Source organism: Thermobia domestica, chromosome 1 (assembly GCF_964235325.1).
Source record: "Thermobia domestica chromosome 1, izTheDome1.hap1.1, whole genome shotgun sequence".
NCBI classification, from domain to species: Eukaryota; Metazoa; Arthropoda; class Insecta; order Zygentoma; family Lepismatidae; genus Thermobia; species Thermobia domestica.
This window is the reverse complement of record NC_137454.1, coordinates 186,524,669-186,546,050: the sequence shown is the minus strand read 5'-3', so window position 1 is coordinate 186,546,050 and position 21,382 is coordinate 186,524,669. Positions and strand designations below refer to the sequence as shown.

The window sequence follows — 21,382 nt, the reverse complement described above, 5'->3', positions numbered from 1 at the left end:
TGAAACACCCTGTATATAAGTTAGTTGACATTTTACAAATATGTTACTGATGCCTTTAAATTATTCACGTAACGGTTTTCAAATTTTGAGATATTCTTTTCTAAATTTAATGATGGATGGAAAGTTTTTAAGTTTTACGTCCTACGGATATGCCAGCTAGGCTCATCGGTGATGATGAGAAATGAATGAAATAGTGGAATGAAGAAAGTGGGAGGAAACAGGAGAACCCCGAGAAAACCCACGTACACGATGTTTGTCCACCACAAAGCTCATTTGCCGCGAGCTGAGATCGAACTGAGGACTCCATGCATCAGAGGTGAACGCTCTACCAGTGAGCCACTACAGCCCCTTAACGAAGATTTTAGTGTTATTTTCACGCCATATTTTTGATTACTTCCTACAGATACTGTGAATGTTTCGGACATAATGGGACAGAAATCTATTTTTTTTAGTGCTTTTCTTTGCCTCGTCGATCTTTGTTGTGTTGCTTGTATATATATTTAGCGCCTACTTTTCTAATATAGATTTGGCGTATCAGTTACTGATGCCTAACTGATAATTTGCTTCAGTTGTTTTTCTAATTCTTCCTTCATGAATACTAATTTATATGCCCCCAGAGAAAACTTGATCCACATGTTAACTTCTATTTTACAAATGTGCTAATGTGTTCTTCGCCATAGATTATACGGTGTTCGTTACAAAATAAGGCTTTGATACTAAAAATTCATAGTCTGGAGAGAGTGAAAACATGAACCAATATTTAATTCATTATACAAAATTTAGTGTGAATATTATTGCAGTGAAAATAGTGTTGAAGAATACGCAATATGTGTATGAAATATCAAGATGCAGGTGACAAACAGGTTCTTCATTTTCGAGGTAAAAGACATGAAAGAGGTACCAGGTGCCGAAATCACTGTTCTACGAAACAAAGAAAAAAAACATACGCAGCTACTTTTATTTAGTTTTAGTTTTAGTTGTAGATATAAAATGAGATACAACGCAGATGACACAAAATGAGAATCTAATCTAGGAAACCTAAACCGTTTACATGCCTACCTATCATCGCTACCATGCCACATCATATGATATAAACTATTTAAGGCAGTACATAAAGAATACGGTGGAACATCTTTTGGAAAAATCTAATGTACTAGTAATATTTAAGGGAATTATTTCTTTAGGAGAAAAACACTCAACTCATTTATCAATGCAGATATATCACTGAAAGATTCACCTAATTACCATGCTATTATAATCCAAAAGAAACGAAGAAACAAATGCAAGATACATTGGAATATCTATGGTGAGAAGACGACAATGATGAAATGGATGATTATGGTGAAATGAAGAAAGTGGGAAAACCCCGAGAAAATCCACACACACGGTGCACAGCCAACCAGGGACCCCATGTATCAAACTTGTGCGTTCTACCACTGAACCACCGCAGCCCTTGCAGTCTAGTAAAATGCAGATTAATGTGTAAGTAATATACCAATTTAAATGCATAAATAAGGAGTATGCTCAGAGCTTTGCAACTGTACTGATGAGCTCCATCTTGGCTAAGTAGTTAACGTAAGCACCTTTGGCGTGAGAGAATCGGGTTCGCTTCCCAGAGGAAGCTCATAAGGTTCGGATCCTACATTAAACTGTAGGTGCACGTCTGATAGACTCACTGGTGAAAAGGATACTAAATTTAAACAAAAATAAGATAAAATTAAATTTTATTGATACCTAGTGAAAAATGAGAATTTGACACTGAAAATATTTTTTCTATAACACGTAAGTGCGTCATGTGTACACCCTTCCGAAACTTAATTTCGCGCGTGAATATTTCTAAGTTCCTTAAAACAGGCAGTTTCGTAACAACACATTCAGGGGAAAGAGTACTGAAGCATTCCCAACACATCTCGCTGCTTGAAATATCCAGCTCTTATTTTTTTACATAATGCAATGTTACTTTCAGAAAACACAGTGCCTCAGTAAATGCAGAAAATTTTGTTGCAGTTAAAGAGAACACATATTTCTTGACCAAAAACAATGCACTTTAAAAACAAGGAGTGTTGCTGAGTTCGTTGGCTATTAATACAACTGAAAGGTAAGTTTTGATAGCATTGCGTGTGAAGTTGTTCTTTAGTGCTGAGAGAGAATACTTTTGAACCTGGTTCGACTCCCACTGGCTGATTTTATTTATTTATTTTCTAGCTTTTCCGTTATTCCTGGTTTACAGTTTTTGATTTTTAATTCATTTCCTTCTTTGTTTCTTCGGAGAAGTCACATATTAAAAAGTCGCTAACTGATCATTTGTATCCGACAATTTCCCAAATACCAAGGAAACGAATATCATCATCATTTAAAGCATAAGGCTGAAGAATTTACAAATATACACTTGTGATTAAGACTAGTCGTAGTCATCAACTACGACTGTGCTCAATACATTTCTGTCTGAGCTCATCTTCGATTTTCAGTGTTTCTCAAACTGTGTTGCCTAATGCGGAGTTTGGTGGGGGTGGCTAGTCGATGCGACTGGGGTTTGAATTTCTGGACTTTTGTCGGGAACAAGATCAGCTTGGGTGGAAACGTCGGACGTCTCGGTTACCACAGATTTACAAGTAGTAGCTGCAATAATAGCAAAAGGCACAGAAAGCGAGAAAGGGATGCTTCACTTTGACTTACGCTTAGCATCAGCAGCAGAGATCTCAACAACCGTTATCTCTCGGATACTTTTCTCACGTTGAAAGGCTGAACAATCCCGAGACCAAGCGGAATGCTCGCAGTTGCAGTTGACACAAAAAGGCTTAGTCTTTGTACAAGGCTCCACACCAAGACTACCCTGGCCGCAATTAGCACAAGGAGCATACTCGCATTATACGATGTGCAGGTTTGCCCGAAGTGTTGACATTTAAAACAACGCAGGGGACCGAGAATAGAGGGACAGACCTTAAGTCGATAATAACCAGCCTTCACGTAGTCCGGAAGTGTAGGCAAACTGAAAGTAAGAGTTAGTGACTGAGTAGCAACGAGTTCACCTGACTTCTTACTTTTGATGCGAGTTACCTCTACAACATGCTGGTCAGTCACAGTCATCTCCTCCTCGGTGGCATTAGGAGGTTCGAACATGATATCACACCACGAGAGACGTTCTATAGACGATGGAGTTCCACCGACACGTTAACTGGTCCAATGATATCAATTTAAGCAGCTTCGCTGTTTGCTTTTCGTATACCGTTCCCACCAATAAAGAGCCATTCAGTCATTTCTTGATATCTTTAACCTGTCCGGCGTTATAAGTAATAATTTTACTAACAAGAAAGGGAACATGCCTTTAATAGAACTCAGACGATTTGCTTCACAGCTATCACGATATTTGTCTTTTCCACACTATCTATAACCTGACAGTTTGTTTCGTTCTCGTTTGGCTTAGGTTTTTATGATAGGGTGACCTTGGACCCGAGATTATAGTTTTAGCAGCCATAAAAAATTGGTATTAAATATACATTTATAAAGAGAAAATGTGTGTGAACGGCCTAAAATGAACATTGGGGCACTTGTGAGGAGAACTTACGCTACTCCCTTGGCTATGCCATAAGCTCGCACTCATCATAGGATCAGCGTGGGTCCGACCAGTGGGAAGTGGTTTTTAAATTGTATGTAGAATTTTACTTTTAGGTGAAAAGGCTTAAATGTTTTAAAACGACAATAAGACCAAGGGGAATGGCCATGTAAGAAAACCATTCTTGTTGACAGAAATGCATGGCTCCGGACAAAAAGAATTGGAACTAAAGAAACAACCTGTAGAAGAAGAAGAAGAAGAAAGACCCCACAAGCACACAAGGGAACAAAATGTGCAGATTTTTTCCTCTCTGTGCTTTTATTTTTCTTACTTTTATATGTTTTAATAGTTGTCTTGTATATTTTATATTTTCAAAGACTTGGACATGTGATAATAGAAACACTGGACGCACACAACAGCACGCCGGGATGGGTGCACGTCCCCCGCAGATGGAGGAAGACGTCCACGGACCATCCAGTTTCCAAGAATGCCAAAACCACCTGCGAGTCGGATAGCGGTATTCGTGGCTAAGAAAACATGCAGGAATATGGGAGTGGCACATGAATGAGAAATGAAGCCGCCTTCTCAGCTCTATTCCCTCCTTGACGATGACGGTCTGCTACTTAGAGGGTGTATAATAGGTTTTAAAACAATGAAGACACACTTCATCCCAACCCCCAAAAAAGCTTTATGTTGGACCGTTCGGGGTAAGATGATAACAAGTGTTTTAGGGAACTCTGGAAGGGACTCTTATGGTAGACTCTCTACTACCAGAGAATACTATTGCGAAATGTTAAATTAAGAACAGGAAAATGTGAGATAGCCAGGTAAAAATTGTCTGAAACAGTCCTAATGCAGCAAAACATCAGAAAGGTAATGGCAAACTGCGAATAAATAAAATTTCACCTCACCAGATTTAATATTTCCCTAAGAACTTTTTTTCTCCCAGCTTAATAATAATAGACTACGTTTTAGTATCGATAAAGAACTTGTTTTGCTTGATAATGATTTCCTGAACACTAGAACCCCGGAGTTTTTTAGACTTTTAAACTATGCTATATGTAAGTGAGAGAAGTCTTATAGAACGGCTGTGATCATCCGTTAATAGGTATCAGAGCAAAAACGATAAGAAATTTCTTGCAATCGATTCAGGATTCTAAGAATAGGTTCCACCTCCTCCGATAACCCTCTACTCAAACCGAAAGTGGCACAAATCAACCATTTCCGCTTCACCGTTGATAGCTATAAGAAGGAAAACGATAAGATATATCGAGAAACGTCTTTTTGCAATCGATTCAGCATTCCAAGAATGGGTTCCTTGCTATCTCTACCGACAACGATGGTAATTGTCAGCATTTGATCCGTGGAACACTTTAATTTCTACCAAATTTAAATATTTTTACCCAGTTATGGCAATCCAGTTGATCAGTGAAACTCCAATTGTCTCTACACAATTTGTGCTGTTTCTATTTTTTTTTTTTTTTCATCGGTTATGGGAAATATATTTTTTCGTCGTTCGCACTGACTCAAGATGTCCCATTCTCTACATGCTGATGTCGTTATAGTGTTCAATCTAAGACAATCAGAAGATGCAACCAGTGAGCTCAAGCACGTAGTATGGTATTGTCTCGAGTTGGTAGGGCACAGCACGAACCATCAACACTTACATTGCATTCGTCGCAGACGAAAATTAGTGATAATAACTAGCTAACTGTTCTAAAGACACGGATCAACTGATATTGTAAGTAATTTATTGCATTAACATAATTACAGGGCCCACTGCAGTCATAAAGACTTTTTAAGAGGAGAATTTATTCTAGCTGTTTGGACAAATATACATATTACGTCGTTAAAAGTTGACTTTTGCTATTTATCAGTATTTACGCATAAGGTTGTTTTTGTCAACGTGAGGAATCAGCTAGCAGTTACTGTAACAGGTGCCAGTATTTTAGTGAACATCGGTAAAACTAATATCCACTATTGGGGAGTATTAAATATTCATATAAACTCATGTTTAGAAAGAAAGAAAAAATAACTTTGCGATTTTCAACTATAACTATAAACAGGACATTCAAATGTTCTAGTTGGTGAATGCATATATACAAATTACTATTTGTTTTGTAAAGGTCAAAGGCTAGCGCAAAAGTAGTTCTGTTAATAGTTTATAAAAACGTCCATTAGTCTTGTTCATAATCTGTAGCCTTATGTATTTGTAATATATATATATATATATATATTCAAGTTTCCATTAAAGTATCAATGAGATAAAAACTTAACAATATTTTCTTGTTAAGAAAGATTCATTCCATAGCAGTACGATTAGGCTACTTGAACCAATATGCCAGTTCGTCACTACTATAATGAATAACTGTATCATTTCTTTTTTATTATTCCCACAGTGTGGTATGAAGAGTACCGCGGGCCGATCCCACAGTCTGTTGTATTATTCACATCGCATAGGAATGAGATCAACAGTTGTGGCTGTTGGGCTAACATTACTTTTTAATTGATTTTTTATATTGGCGATCGATGGCTTAATCCATTTACCAAATGGTTTGTTCTTTTAACAAGACCCTCAGCCATTGGTTTCAACCTTCTCCGAGACTAACCCTCTATTCAAACCTGAAGTGGTAGAAATTAGCCACTTCCGGTTTTAACATTTATAACCATAGAACAAAAACGGTAACGCGATACTGACAAACAGTTTCCTGCGAGCGATTCAATGTTTTAAATGAACATATCGCGACCTGCAACACTACGAAAACAAGAATTGGTGGAAATTTACTAGAATTTTCAGTCTCAATACTGATTTACATAGAGCAGAAACGATACAAGATATCGAGTAGCGGTTCGTTTGCAATCGATTCAGCGTCTAAAGAAAAAAGTCCCATCTCCTCCAACAACTCTCTATTTAAACTGAAAAATGTAGAAATCAAACATTTCCGGTTTGAAAGTTGATCGCCACAGAACAAACGCGGTAATATAGCTATAGCGACAAGCGGTTTTCAATCGAATCAACGTCTAAAGAGAACATACCATCATTTCCCACAATACTCTACTGAAAACTTAAGTGGTTAAATTTAGTAGTACTTCAGATTTTAATATTGATTTTCATAGGGCAAAACTGATAAGAGATATTGAGAAGCGGTTTCTTCTCCCCAATCGATTCAGCGTTCCAAGAATAAGTTCCATTTCCACTGGTAAGTCTCTATTGAAACGAAAGTGGTAGAAATCAACCATTTCTGGTTTTCAACGTTTATCACTATATACGACAAACGGTAACGGATAAGAACAAGCGTTTTTTGCAATCGATTTAGCGTCTCAAGCGAACATATCATCACAACTCGTAGCACTCTACCATCATCGGAAATGGTTGAAATTTACTAGTACTTCCGGTTTCGATACAGTAAAAACGGCAAATGATATCGAGAAGCTGTTTTTTGCAATTAATTTAGCGTCTCAAGAGTGGGTCCCATCTCCTCCACTAACTCTTTATTCAAAAACCGGAAGAGGTAGAAATCAACCATTTCCGGTTTCAAAGTTGATAGTAATAAAACAAAAACGGTAATAGATAACCTTGAGCAGTATTTTTCAATTGAATCAGCGTCTAAAAAGAACACACCATCACAACCTACAACGCTCTATAAAACCTGAAAAGGGTTGACATTTACTAATGCTTCAGGTTTCAATATATTTATTTTCATAGTGCCAAACCGTTACGAGATATCGAGAAGCATTCTTTTGCATTCGATTTAGCGTCACAAGAATAAGTTTATAGTCTTGGCTTTTATCTATCTGTTCAAACCAGTGGAGTGTGGATTTCCGGCCACAACACTGATCGCATAAAGCATAAAACGGAAATAGATAGCGTCAACCATTTTCCTATTGTGGATTCAGTGCCGCAAGTATCTGTGTCACTTCTGATTTTATTCCTCTGTTACAATCAGGAGTCATAAACGTCAACTACCACTTTTCGTTTCAACATTAATCTGTATAGAGTAAAAAGACTAAGTCACAGCGAATAATGGCTTTTTGATATGGATTAAGCTATATTTGCTCTTATTCCTCTATTGGAACCAGTAGTTATAGATGTACTACTTAAAGTTTGAGTATTGAATTCGTATAGTATGTAAGTCTGCCGTAGTTTCAAACTGTGAAACGAAACTCACTTATTATTTTTATCAGACCTACGAAAATCTGGATCGATGTAAAAATTGACTTGTACTCAGGAGGAACTACCTTGAGAATTACCTTTTATTTATGGGCCATTCCATATGAAATCAAGGTAGCTTATGTGTTTTCAAGTTTCTTCAAATTTTGTACAAATGTTGTGGTATCCAAACATAGCACACCTGTCAAATTTTACAACTCTACCTCAAAGTGGACTGCTGTAGGAGCTATTCGAAATTTGGGGGTTTTGTGCAAAAAACACCTAAGTCCGCCTTCGAGTTAAAGTACTGAAACCGCTATATCTCTGGAGATATTGAAGCTATTTGAAAATGGTTTTCACTAAAATAATATTAGAATTTGTAGCATTTCAAACATTGTACTAATAAACTTCTCAAGTGGGGTTAAACATATGAATTTCGCCATCAAAGAGAAAAACAAAGAAAAAAATGTCAAAATTTGGCAATTATTTCTGAAAAAGGCCCACCTAACATCAACCTCAAATTTTCAAAATAAGTAGCTCTGGTGTTTTTCTTTAACATATAAAAAAATTAGAAGGGTGTTTTTTAGTAAGAAAAACAAATTATGACACAATATAAGTTGAGGGCAGATTAGGCACGTCTTACACAAAACTGCCAAATTTCCAATGACTATTTCCAATTTTCCGTGTTGAAAACGTTTGTAATTGTCAAAACTAAGGTGATTGAACAAATGAATTGTACCAGAAATTTGAAACTTCAAGTATCATTGCTGAAGGGACTCAGATTCTGTCAGTAGTTCCAAAATCATGGACGACTATGAAAGATATTGAAACATTTCAAACAACCGAGTATCCCGTTCGTAGGTTAAAAGAACTGGCTCACTCAGAAGATATAAGTACAAACAATGGGTTCAAACTGATAGAACCCAAATGTGATTAAAGATACACGACTTCATTGAGATTTTGGTAGGAAAAAAAAATGACATATTAGCGTAGCATCAGTTCATAGCCAAATCCCAGAGCGACAACTTCAACTATACATAGCAGAGACTTTGGATGCCAAATCATGCTTAATTATAGTTGATTTTGCTGAAAACTATTCCTGTATTATTGAAGATGAAGTTTAAGAGTAACACTGGACTAACATGCTACTTAACTGTGTAACATTCTAATTTTTTTTAAATGCAACATCCTAAGAGATCCTGTAACTTCTGTTATCAAATGTTTCATTATGTTGTGTCAGTGATATGTTAAAGCGCGATGCAGTTACATTTTATGCTTTATAAGTTATTCTTTTGAAGTATGTTAACGATGTTTTTTCCTCAGACTAAATACGTTATCTACTTTGGAGATGAGTCAGCAGACCGACATAAAGACTATGAAAAAAAGCTGTCAACTTATGTTTGCATGACTGATTTTGGACTCACTTGTGAGTGGAACTATTTTGCCACAAGCTACGACAAAAGTGTTTGCGATGGCATAGGGAAGACGCTGAAATGTCTAGCGAGCCATGCTAGCTTACAGAGGCAACTGGATGTCCGAATTGTTACTAATGCCGATTTCTTCGAAGTTTGTCAAACTAACACCAATGTCATACTATAACCAAACGCTTTTTTTGTGCTGGAATATGTTGGAAACCTTCGTCCAATGCTTCAAAAGAGACTGGAAAAGCCATAAACAAGTGAAGCGTGAAATTCATAATTATGAACACATCAACCTGTTGAAACTTAAAGTCAATCGTGTATCTTCTTCAAAGACAACAACCACTCTAAATACTTGAGCAGAATCGAAAGACATTAATTTTTCATATGAGCAATTTATTGTGTGCATTTCTGAAGAGAAATGGCGGATTGAAAAAATAGTTGAGAATTTACAGGAACATCGTGACTATTATAAATTTAATTTGTTACGAATTTAATTCGCTTTCTTCCTTTCCTCAGAATTTTGGCCTAGGCTGAATACACTCCTGGGTACTGAAGGTACTCCAGGTTATCCAACCGTAACTTAAATTGTATTTGCACAACGAAAAAAAAAACTTAAGTTAAAATATAAAAGAGAAATAAAATATCATCTGCAATAATGAAGAAAGGAAGATTTAAAAATAAATAAATAAATAAAATTAAACTATACTTCGAATCAGGATCTTTCTCCTGTTGAGACCACTGCGAGAAGCACTGTAACTGTTGATAATATCCATAAAGTTTAATTCTTTCGTTCTGAAGACCACTTGCCAATATTGTTAATCCAGCTTATAACTAAGGGATATTCAGATCTCATAACACAATGACGACTACTTCGGACAGTACAAACTAAATTTATTGTTAGAACAGAAAGAAAAAAAATAAAACTACAATGACAGAGTTCTCCTTTCCGCACGGAGAGGAAAAAGACTGAAATACATTGCAAGTGAAAAAAAAGTATAATTAGGTTTGAAAATTTAGTCCCATGTTCTTAATTCCAAATTTTGTCTTCACCAAACCTACCTTTACAACAATATCTACGCGAACAGAACATTTATTTTAATGCACCTCTTAAGTTTCCAAAAAAAATTTAGTTCGGGTTATAGTTAGTTTCATATAATATAAACTCTGTTTCGTCAATCCGATTTTTAGTGCAAGTACATTTTTGCATTTTGGAGATTTAGAATTACATAGTACAAAATTACAAGTTCTGTTTATATCGGGTTGATTAAAAAAAAAAAAAAAAAAGTTATGTTGCCTGAATTCAATTTCGTCACAATTTAGTATTAATTTTTACAATTGTTTTTAAACACTATTACATCATTCGAGAGGAAGGGGGGGGGGGTAACATTTCTTTGGCCTGCTGACATACATTAGGAATACAAAAAAAAAAACTATTACAAGGGTTTACGGCATACTTATTAAATCGGTTCACAAACTGAATACAATTTTCACCCAACAGCTTTCCTAATGGCTGAGCACCCTATGAAAGCGGCAGCGGTGGAGATAGAGAATGGCCGGGCTTACATAAACACACTGAAGAAATAAAATATTATCTGCCTTCGAGCGGGCAACCTGTCTATCTCAGGCGCAACACGTCTCTAAATACACACTTTCTTCATATATTTAACTATTTCTTTGCCCATGGCTCATTAAATCGCAACTTCTCTAGTGTCACTTTTGTTTAGCACAAATGTTTAACTACTGATCGTATCTGCCAAATATTTCTTTAAGTTACAGGGTGAGCGGACAAGCTTCAGGTAATTCCATTATCACAAGCATTTATGTTAACAACATGCCAGCAGGATAGAGAGAGAAAGCAGTGAACGTTCTAAACATCACCCCCAGTTTATAATTCCATACTTAAAGTTTACTAGAAGGGTCCTATTAACCACAAACAACAGAGCCAATTTCAGATTTTGGTACACAACAGTTAACGATACTAAAACTAACCTAACTGCTATAACTAACAAACAAAGAAATAAATTCACACAAAACGAGAGATTCTAAATGCAGATTTGATATGGAGAGGTGCTAACCTAAGCGTAGATTTTTGACATTTGAAGTTCCAACCGAGACAAGTGGAAGTGGAAATGAAGGGAGAGGAAGGACGAATTCTATCACCCAGGCGACTGGGGACCCATGCTTGACCGGAAAAATTTACTTTAAGCAATCATGTTTCTAGATTCCATTACTCTAAAGAAACTCATATAATGTTACTTTTATCATCGTAGAAACAATTTACAGTAAGCAGGCGTATATATTAATTTATCTTTGCTCCCCCCTTTTGATCTGATATATATAAAAAAATATAAATTTTCGACAACCGAGAATTTAGTTCCTAGTTTATAGTTTTGATAGAATTTATGATAATTTATAGAATTTAGTCACCAATTGATCCGGATTGAAACAAAAATTTAACCAACCATAGCCACCATCTTCTCAAAAAAAACTTCCTACACCTGGAACCTTCCTAGTCACATGGTCTTCTAAATTTCAAAGCCTGCTTCTCAAAATATCGAAAGTAGCTGCATCCCAATTTCAAACAAGAGACTATTGTTACCTGAGAGGTCTTGAAGTGCTTTTCAGTCCTGGATATTACCGCTCCTCCGGACAGCAAACGCCATCATAGCCGATACTCGTGCATATGGATACGGAAGGGAAGTTCTGTTATTTCACCTTACATGTTTTTTTTAATCTGTTTATAGTAGTTAGTCGGCCTTCATTTCTCACCCTTCGTCCACTCCTGAAATTCATTAACTACAGATCACATAATTACGTGGTTCGTAGGTGTTTAGTTGAAATTTATTTCATCTCAGTTGCCTGAGATGTTAGCACTACTCCATAGTAACGCGGAAAAAGGACGCTATCCTCTCCCGGCGAGGATAGCTTCACTTCGCCCCCCTTATTTTCCAATTGGTAGGTTTAAATACCGGAAGATGTTGGAAATTTTAACATACTTATCCACCTATTAAATGAGGTAAAATAATTACGATTAAAGTAAAAATATCTAAATTATAACTACTTACTTGAAATAGTTTAAAATTAAATTTTACAAAAAAAAAGCTTGATGTCCTTTGTTTTTCATTTTGGGTTTTCTCACTTGGTGGCAGCACATTCACGCACAGCGAGGACTATAAACGAACAGTTGATGTGGCTTTGGATCGAACTCGAAGAAGGGCGCCATTTTGGGTCTTCAGATCCGAACGTTCTCATACTAATATAAACAATTATACATGAGCGGAAAAGGGACCGTCTCACCTTCATACCCATGGACTCACGAAAATTTTTTTCTGGCCAAAAACACCTAACACATGCTAGATTCCATACGAAAACTTCACCATTAATATTAAAGTACCCAGTATTTCAACTGCTACTGGCAGAAATTACAGCATTTCTGAAGAAGAAACTCAAACTACTGAGAACACCTTCTCTGAAATTGGTGATAAGAGATTTTAGGCTCAATATTTCAAATTGCTTACAATCAACCAAACATGTAAATTATGTACTATTATATAACGATAGTTCACTATTGTTCAGTGTTTCTTTTGTTAAATCAAATAGCACTATATAGACTGCGTAATAGGCACATATTGTTTAAAAATAACTTTATAAATTACATTTAAGAAAGAGTTTCTACTTTTTTGTTTTATTATTTTTTCATAAAAATCATCAACCATTGTAAAGGAACCTACTTAGCCACGCAAGTCGCTTTACTAGAAAATTAAATAATATGAAACTTGAATTATTATTTTTTTCCTTCAACATAAAAAAAACTATTTTTTTTTTAATATGATAAACAGGAATACCAGAGCTACTTATTTTGAAAATTTGAGGTTGATGTCAGGTGGATCTTTTTCAGAAATAACCGAAAAATTTTGACATTATTTTTCTTCTTTTTTCTCTTTGATGATGAAATTCATATGCACACTGACACTGAATCCAGCATTTCAGGGTACTCCACCACTGTTGTAAAATTCTGTGACTAAATTAAAGGTGTTTGCAGGAATACTATGTCCTTTCTTAGAACCAGGTTCGGCTAAAATAATATGCTCCTTTCTGATCTTCTGGGCTTTACGAACGAGATACTCGGTTGTTTGGAATGTTTCAATAGTTTTCATAGTCGTCCATGATTTTGGAACTAATGACAGAATCTGAGTCCCTTCAGCAATAGTACTTGAAGTTTCAGATTTCTGACTCAATTCATTTATTCAATCACCTCAGTCTCGACAATTATAAAAATTTTCAACATGAAAAATGGAAACAGTCATTGGAAATTTGGCAGTTTTGTGTAAAAAGTGCCTAAATCCGCCCTCAACTTACATTGTGTCATAATTTGTTTTTCTTGAACATACCAAAAAACACCCTCCTATTTTTTTTATATATATATATGTTAAAGAGGAACACTAGAGCTACCGGTACTTATTTTGAAAATTTGAGGTTGATGTTAGGTGGGCCTCTTTCAGAAATAATTGCCAAATTTTGACATTCTTCTTTCTTCTTTTTTTTCTCTTTGATGGCGAAATTCATATGCTTAACCCTATTTAGGAAGTTCATTCCTACAATGTTTCAAATGCTACAAATTCTAAGATTGTTTTAATGAAAACCATTTTCAAAAAGCTTCAATATATCCAGAGTGGTTTCAGTACTTTAACTCGAAGGCAGACTTAGGTGTTTTTTTGCACAAAACCCCCAAATTTCGAATGGCTCCGACAGCAGTCAGAGTAAAATTTGACAGGTGTGTTATGTTAGAGTACCACAACACATGAACAACATTTGAAGAAAATTTAAAACATATAAGCCACATTTCAGTTTCAAATTTGGTGATTTCATATGGAAAGACCCTTATATGTGAAGTTAGAACGTTATCAATCAACCGCGTGTAATACATATAATAATAATAATAATAATCAATGTATGACAAGAATAGCACAAAAGTTAGAAAAAATATTGAACTGCAACACCAAGAAACAACACGCACACACGCTATTAATATTCGCATAGCTCTTGAGTTACTTTTCAGCTGTAATAGTAGGTAACGAACTCCTTGACAATCCTCATTGTTCTTAACGGCTTTTTTGTCGGAATGAACGTTTTCTTTATATACAACTAGATTTTTTGCATTTGCCAAGGCACTATTTTGTTCTGAAAATAATATTGCGTTAAGTAATAGAAGAGAAGTTGAATATTTCAAACACCGAACTGTAACCTCAGTTGGGAAGTCACGTTATTATTATTTTTTTTATTACTCCCCCTTTGATGCGTGGTTGCCAAATTCTCTATTTTAAGGTCTGGAGGAATATACATTAGAATTAGCAGCCGATATCGTTACTCAGACAAAACCAAATATTTGTCTTGACGCTTACCCACCGTCACTAACGTGCGTGTTCCCTACGGACACATCCATATGAGGGAACAACAGCTTCGCCCTGCACTTAATCGGAATTCATACAAGGCTTGCTTGTAGTGACCACTGCTTAACATAGGTTTGTGCATGTCTTCGCACGAATATTCGTTTATTTTCAGTGGCAAATTATAAATCTGGTTTAAAAGGAACTTATCTTGGTCACGTTTTTTAGAACTGTTACCGGGGGAAAGGAAATATACAAACATACAATCAGTAAGCATAAAGCAATATAATGTAATGCATTAGAATTCTTTCAAAAAAAAGCACTAAATCTATATGCAATGAAAGGAATGGCATTTCCATAAAAGAAAAACCGGGTTAAGTTCCAAAGTTGGGCGTCCGTTTCCAGCAATTATTTTAAAATTTACAGGAAAGATGTAGATAATTTAAACGTTTGTATACTTGATAATATATAAAAGTGTCGAAAAATCTGTTTATTTGTTATATATAAGCGGTTATAAACATGGGACTATACGGCGAGTGGAGGGAACTACTTGGCGCAAGGTAACCAAACAGTTGCATTGTGGGAAAGAAACAAGCATTTATGTTATCAACATGACGAATGTACAAGGGCAAGTGAACTAACAGTTGTAATGTTTGTGGAGCAATACGTTGATAACGAGCAAAATCTTTTAAAAGTTTGTGAAAAGCAGGGATTAATGAACCTAATAACAAATTACAGAAAGTGTGGAAAGGAGATAACCACGAAAAAGCGTGGCGAAAGCGGACGCCCAACTTTGGAATAAATGCCGAAAAACCTAAACGGAGGTTTAGTGTTCAATTGTAGTGCACTTGCAATCTCTTCGTACTGGTTACTTATAGTTAGTCCAAACTTCAGGTATAGCAGGTTCAGTAATTGCGTACAAGCCTTACTGTTCGCTATATATATGAATCATACTGAAATTTCAGAAGTTGCTAATTTTTTATGTTTACGCAATTATAGTCTTCATACATATGGAAATTTTACGATTCTGACGTCTTTATTGAATGTTCCTTGCACTTTTTTACCTGTACATTATACGTAGTAACAATACAAATTGAAACTCACAATTAAACTAACACAATATACTTACAACATTCATAGTTTCACGATGAAATCTGGTAAAAGTATAAAATACACAAACTTCTATGCAAATAACTACGGTACATACTTTACGTATTAAAGCCTGACGTCAGTTATCTATCAAGTTCATATTTTCATCATCTTCTTCTTCTTCTTCATAAAAATTTTTTTTTCAAAGGAAAGTGGCAGCCATATTAGGCAAGTCGACTATTTCATTGTAAATTGCTATCTAGATTAATTGTAGAAAAAGAGTAAAATATTTTGCACTACAAAACGTGATCCCCACATTAATTGTTACCACAATGGCGCAAATATAATCCCAAATTCGTCTGTAGTAAACAATATTGATATAAAGTAAATCCATTGTTGATAAAAGAAATACTGACTTCAGGGATGTCCAAAAGATTGATATATAAAGATTGAGTACATAGAAGACATTGAAGGTATTTTTAATGAGCAATGTACAACGCAGATATTAAATAATTGAATTTAGATATAAAAGATATATTACTGTTTCATTTCATGTTATTTTCTTGATGACATTCCTTACATAAATCAGAGCATTAATAACATAAATGGGTGTAGGTATGGAGAATGAGTTAACTCACTCCGAGAAGGAACAGAGAAAATCGCGCTCGATGTACTAGAAGTAAGAAAATTATGTCCAAATTTAACTCTATAAAATCATTAATACATGAATATATTTTTTTCAATTAATAGGTTCTGTATTGCTCAAAGTTACGTATTAACATTAGCATGATATTGAAAATATTCATACCTTAATTTAAAAATATCGAACAAGTTTGGTTCTCTTCGGCAGAGAACAAGGTTTTAAGCAATTGTAATATCAGTGCCAGACAGTGCCTAGGATATCATCTCAGAAAGAAAATACGCCACTTTGCATCGATCTATCCTCATATCCTAAAGCTAACCATTTTGTGTTTTGGTCACTATCATTGGAATCATGGCCTGATTAAATAAATAAATAAATTAATTAATTAATATAAACGAAACAAAAGTAGAAAGTACTATATGCTACGAAGCACAAAGTACACTCTCATGACTAAGATTAAGCGAAGGATGTACGACATGTACCGCCGTGTACCCTCGACTACAACCCTGGTTGTAAATATAAGTAATAAGCTTTAAGAAAAGACGGAGGTAAGAAAAATCGTAGGATACATATTAAAAGAGACAAAGCCAAGATATTTATGAAGTATTGATAGAAAGTGGAGGTGGTGTTGCTGGTAAGAGGGTAGAAGAAAATTATATTATGATGGTGAGAGCATCTTGACCACAATTACTGGGAGTAGTAGCTTGTTTCTGAAGTAGAAATAAGTGTTGGGGAGAAGAGAGGGCATGAAGTTATCAAGGAGAAGAAAATGAAAGTAAGAGGAAGGAAAGTCATGTTGAAAGAATCAAGATGGGGAACGGAGAGAACAAGAATGGTGTCAATACCAGAACGCCGATCTACAGGGAAAGTTATAAGAAGCCCAGCGTTGAAAATCAAGTGTAGTGAGGAGCAGAAAAATATCTACTGGAGATACTGAGAGACAAATGTAAGTTCCATTCGCAATCCGCAGTTTGGATCTACTGGAGGCACTTCAATTCATTTACATCTGTTGGGAACATTCATATTCGCATTCCGATGGAATGGAGGCATGGTCTAAGCGTTACCGTACACGTTGAATGCAATTCCGTATCAATCCTGGGAGCCAGGTCACTTTTGCAACTGGAAATATGAGTCTGGTGTCATTTAAGGTTAAAACATGTACTTCTTTGTATCAAATTGGTCGCAAGGTCACCGTTGGTGTTATAAATATTTTAATTTGGAGATATATATTGCCATGAATTACCTCTATGAGGGAAAAGTGATCTTGTTCATAATATAGCTCTATAGCAAAGGATTATATAAAAGTTATTATATATACTGAACTGGAAAGGTCAGAAATATAGCAGTAAAGCCAATAACTGACAACATACAGCATAAATCAACATACTCTGAATACTTCAGTATCTTTCATTTTCACAGAAAAATGCAGTTCTTGTGCTACAAATTAAACAGATCAAGTTGTCGTCGAAACGGATTCAGCATTCAGTTTCGTATTTAACGACAGGATCACTCGGAGAAAAGGTATTATAATATGTAATACAAAAACACCCACACAGGAAACGTCTAGTACAATAAATACATATATGTGACTGCTGTCTTCAGTCTACTCAGAGCCAGGGATGCAAATTTAACTCCCCCCTTTTTTGGGGGCTAAATCTAGCCTATTGGGAGAGGCATTTAGCCATAGAAATCTACGAAATGCTTATAGCCTTAAATATAGCTTATTTTATGAAACTCTTTTGCCATTTTTGGCTTTTTATTGGCTATTAAATTAATTCTAAAAATACTTTTTCTTTGAAAATAAAGTGTAATTTTTAAAAATTAGCCTGTCATTATATATTATCGTGTTAATTGATTTCTCTAGGCAGGGGGTGTTTTATTATGCAACAAATACTTGGTATTCACTCTTCGTCTCTCTTCCTGCCCACAAATTTAAAACTACGTAACAATACTTATCGACCCAGAAAGAATTTCAATGTTGCTCCCGTAACGGTTTACTAAATTTTAATTATTTTAATTTTCGCATTTCATTGCAAGAAAATTTTCTAATACAAATTTAGAAAACTGTTCGGTTCTTCAAGCCACAGAGATTCTTTTTGTTTATTAAAGGAAACAAATAGGATATTTAATTTCCTTGAAAACTCGCAATGAATCATAATAATTCATATGCTGAAAATTGAGACAATGACAGTCTACACAAACCCAACCAATTCACAATTCAATGATGATGATTCCAGTTCCAGCGCCTCGGATAGCTGCGACGTCATCGATGATGACTTATTTCAATTCAACTGATAATATGGCTGTTGACTCTCACAAATCAGATGAGTTGATGGATTTTATTGTAATTTAAAGTCATGTATGTTGCTTGTTGATTTTCAGGGAATAGAATTCAACATGTCAAATTTTACTATCTTATAATACAAGACACAAAAAAGGGTTTAAAATCTACAATGTGGGTTATAGGTTAGTAGTTCAAAATCTAGCCATCTTTTGCGTAAAAGGTTATTTCTGAAGGCCATCTAGCCTATTTTCTTCAGAGGTTTTTGGCAACACTGCTCAGCGCAGGCATTCGGATTGACTACTATAATCAGCAGGAATGTGCGTCATTTAGCTGACTTCAGTAATATTCTTATCAGTTTTCTTTTTGTTAGCTACAAGATATTGAGAAACTGATGAAATATGCTAACAAATAGAGAGAAATACTAAATTCCTTTCTGCTACAGCCCATAAAGGTCTATGGCCGGCCAGATGGCACTCGTTCAACTAATCCCTGTTCAGCGTAAGCTCTAAACTCTGATAAACAAAATATTTGTATCTTTCCGCTTGTCACAATTACGATTGGCTAGTAATGTATCACTCCCACTCCCATGGGGAGGAGCAAATTATACACGAGCATTTTGATAATACTGTCTCATGTTGTCCAGATAGGCTACTTACAGCAGCAGCAGAAAAGAAAGAAAAAACTCGAAAGATTATTATTATTATTATTATTATTATTATTATTATTTTTAAATTTCACTGGTAAACAATTGTTGCTTAGTGAGTAATGGTTTACCTTATTGGCGTTTCACCACAACACTCGTGGAACCGCGATTCATGCCAGCCATCTTTCAGATTTTTAAAGCAGAACACGCCTTCACAGTTGAATTGGCATCATAATTACAGCGCATGCTTAATGCTTATTTCTATTGTTTAATTAACTACACTCGATTACAGTATTATTAGATAATCCGTATTATATTTTTGGCATTTATAATAATATAGCAGTTTTATATGGAGTTTCATATCAAATCATATGAACTATTTTGCGGAGGAGTAGAAGCGTCGGTAGGAAAACAGCAAATCAGGGAGATTTGGTTTCACGTGGCTTTGTTTATCGCAATTTAGAGCTTAGGCCGAACAGGGAATGGGTAATATGTGGTCAGCCAGGGAAGTCGTTAGTGGAGGGATTGGTTTGCGCCGCGACCCCCTAGATTTTTGCCAAATAAATGTAAGTAAATTAAGACGAAAATGATATGTTTAGTAAAACTTTTAATAATCGATTGCATGATAGCTGGAAATTGTGTGTATGCCTATTGTTTTCCTTTACTGAATTATTATACGGGGTGGTGCACGAAAAACCGGCCCGGCACTCCACGAGCATATAGAAAAATACACACAAAGCGTAAAGGTTTGGTTAGTGAAATGCACTTACTTTACTTATTACTTACTTTATTTACTGAAATGATCTTGTAATCTTGTCTTTTACAGTAAATGCTGAAAATGATCGCCTTGTGTCTGAATGCATTTTTGTGCGCGCACCAACATGTTATTATACACATTGTGCAAAATCTCTGCCGCATCAATTGCCAAAATCTCATTACGTATATTGTCTTGCAAGTCTTATAATGTTTTTGGACTATTTGCGCATACTTTTCCCTTTAGATGACCCCATGGATAAAAGTCACAAATGGTCAGGTCCGACGAATGCGGCGGCTACCATCGTTTGTTGACAGTCCTTTGTTCTGTGAAGCTTTCATGAATTCGTGGTAGTGACTTGCATGAAGTGCGGCAGGTTGTCCCATTCTTTTGAAAGAAGGCATAGAAACATTCATAGGGCATCAATTGCGCGTAAAATTCCTCAAATATTTGCATATACAGATCACTGTTTACTGTTGTTTAAAAAAAAAAAATATGGGATCCACAATCCGACTTGCCGACACAACACACCAGACTCGTATTTTCTGATCGTTAAGAAGTTCCTCACGAATCTTATGGGGATTGGTTGTTGACCAGTATCTGCTGTTTTGGGTGTTTACATGTCCTGTCAGATGGAACTAGGCTTCATCATTTATAAAATACAGAATTGGGTCCAACATTCCATTATGAACCATTTCAAGTTACCACGTGCAGTAATTCACGTTTTTGCTCATCTCCTTGCTTCAGTTCTTGGACACATATCACTTTGCACTGATTCATCCGTAGATCTTTTTAAGACACGTTGATAAGTTCTATGCGAAATGTTCACTTGTTGCGACAATTTCCGTGTCGACTTCTTTGGACTCATTCGTGCTTGAATATCCGTGTTCACAGCAGGTGTATGAACAGACGAAGTTCGATTCTTTTTTTGGTTCCACACTGCACCTGTAGTACGCCACTTCTTCACGAAATCCTGTATACTGCTCTTTGTGGTACGGAAACGCAAGGAAACTTCCTTGCAAAAAATGTTCTGCGTTTCCTTAACCCGCCGTAGCACGCGCCACGGAGTCACACTCTGCGGATACTCCGTGAATAGAGAAATTTTAGATTTTTTTAGGACTGTTAAAGGAGTTTGTGCTGTAAAATATACGTGGTGAATTGTCAGAAAAATTGCAAAGAAAATATTAAACAATTGAATATCGCTTAAAAACAAAATACACATTAAAATATGTTAAATAAATATTGCGGATTGAGACTCCGCGTGCGCGCCTTGATGTTACAATTGACCACGGCTATAGAGGGTTAAATGAACCGGTATACACGTACGCCTCCACTATTGCGATTCTTTCTTGTAGAGAATACATTTCGCTGAAATTTACTTCATATGTCTTAACAAAGTCTTCACAGCTTTCGTACTGAAAACTGACAACACACTACACAAACGTCACAACAATAGAC

The 21,382-nt window shown here is 35.7% G+C and overlaps 1 protein-coding gene across 2 annotated transcripts in view; it reads right to left on the bottom strand.

Moving 5' to 3' along the window:
- Positions 1–15,835, bottom strand: part of LOC145691923 (uncharacterized) — a 32,324-nt gene extending 16,489 nt beyond the window's left edge. The window contains exon 1 of one of the 2 annotated variants that reach the window (XM_081767238.1): positions 15,719–15,835. The gene's annotated coding sequence lies outside the window, so the exon portion shown is untranslated. Of the gene's footprint in view, positions 1–15,640 lie in introns of both variants that reach the window. The other variant, XM_081767233.1, reaches the window with a different exon arrangement.
- Positions 15,836–21,382: the final 5,547 nt, after the last annotated feature.